General features: G+C 39.7%; 1 pseudogene; it reads left to right on the forward strand.

Moving 5' to 3' along the window:
• Positions 1 to 330: 330 nt before the first annotated feature.
• Positions 331 to 1,161, forward strand: LOC123946351 (annotated as a pseudogene).
• Positions 1,162 to 1,734: the final 573 nt, after the last annotated feature.

Genomic DNA, 1,734 nt, shown 5'->3' on the forward strand with positions numbered 1-1,734 from the left:
TAGATATCTTTATTGTTGGTGGTGGTGATGGCGATGATGATATTCTTGCATTTGCTTGTTTTACATTAGCATTTCAATGTAAAGAGAGAAATGTAGACTATAATAAAATAAATAGCTGTATATCCACCATCTACTTTAATATTATTAACACTTAACTATGTTTTATTCTATTTCCTTTTTTTATATAAAAAAATACAACATGTAGATACATGTAATGCTGTGTGTTCCTCCATGATCCCTCCACTCCTTAGGCAACCAGTCCCATGAAGAAAATTTTGAAAAAATATTCACTGTGGCTTTCCATGTGGCTGCAACCACCAGGTAAGCAAGATGGGCATTTACAATCACATTTGAGAGCTACAGAAGAAGAAGAAATCCCATGTAATGTGTTTTCTTCTCCAGGTGCTTCAGGGAGTACCACCAGCTCTCCGCTCCACCAAACCCATAAAGTGCACACACTGGGACACAAGGCCAGGCAAAGTTATGTCATATATTGGACTCATGTGCACCCGAATGCAACCTACAGCAATCCTGTCCATCATGATGTTAACCAGTTAGTTTGCTCGGAGCCTTCAGTCTGTTGCTGAGGAGCGAGCTAGGTACCACTGGGGACTCTGAGAGCCCTGAACTTTTACTTGGTTGCAGTAGATTTCACATACAAATTCTTTGAGGTTCTCCTCATTGACTCATTCCATTAAGCTGTCAGAAGAAATCCTGGGGTATCTGGCTGGCTCAGTCAGTGTAGAGTGTATAACTCTTGGTCTAGGGGTATTAAGTTCAAGCCCCACATTAGGTGTAGAGATTACTGAAGAAGAAGAAGAAGAAGAAGAAGAAGAAGAAGAAGAAGAAGAAGAAGAAGAAGAAGAAGAAGAAGAAGAAGAAGAGAAGAAGAAGAGGAGGAGGAGGAGGAGGGGGAGAAGGAGAAGAAGGGGAAATCCTGACACCCAGTGGGTCATGAAACCAGTCTACAAGCACAGGGAGATTTGAAGACTCATGTTTGCAGGCCACAAGAGCCATAGCCTTGGAAAGGGTGTCAAGTGCCACCATGTCCTCCATGGTTCTCTGTGCAGCTCGGAGAATGCACAATATTCTCCAGTTTCACCATTACTACTAATATCAGGGATGTTTAAAAATTCTTATCTAATAAACAATTTAGATTAGTCAAAAAAAATGGGCTACATATATGCTCATAAAGAAATGATGGGGATACAAACGCAGTAATCAGAAGGGGCACGTGTACCCGAATGTTTATAGCAGCAATGTCTACAATAGCCAAACTATGGAAAGAACCTAGATGTCCATCAACAGATGAATGGATAAAGAAGATGTGGTATATATACACAATGGAATACTATGCAGCCATCAAAAGAAATGAAATCTTGCCATTTGCGACGACGTGGATGGAACTAGAGGGTATCATGCTTAGTGAAATAAGTCAGTCGGGGAAAGACAACTATCATATGATCTCCCTGATATGAGAACGTGGAGATGCAACATGGGGGTTTTTTAAAATATTTTACATTCTAATAAAATTATGTCATACCTTGTGTTCTATTCTGCACTTGCCTTTTACTCAACATTATGCTTTTGAGATATACCCATAATGATACATGTGACTGCATTGTACATCCCAGCAGCTATTATACTTCCTATCTTGAAAAAAAAAAATCTTCCATTGACTTTGCTGGCCACTTACTGCCCTCTCCTTTGCTCTCTTCACCATTTTTTCTAATA

This window comes from Meles meles, chromosome 7 (assembly GCF_922984935.1).
Source record: "Meles meles chromosome 7, mMelMel3.1 paternal haplotype, whole genome shotgun sequence".
In the NCBI taxonomy this organism is placed as follows: Eukaryota; Metazoa; Chordata; class Mammalia; order Carnivora; family Mustelidae; genus Meles; species Meles meles.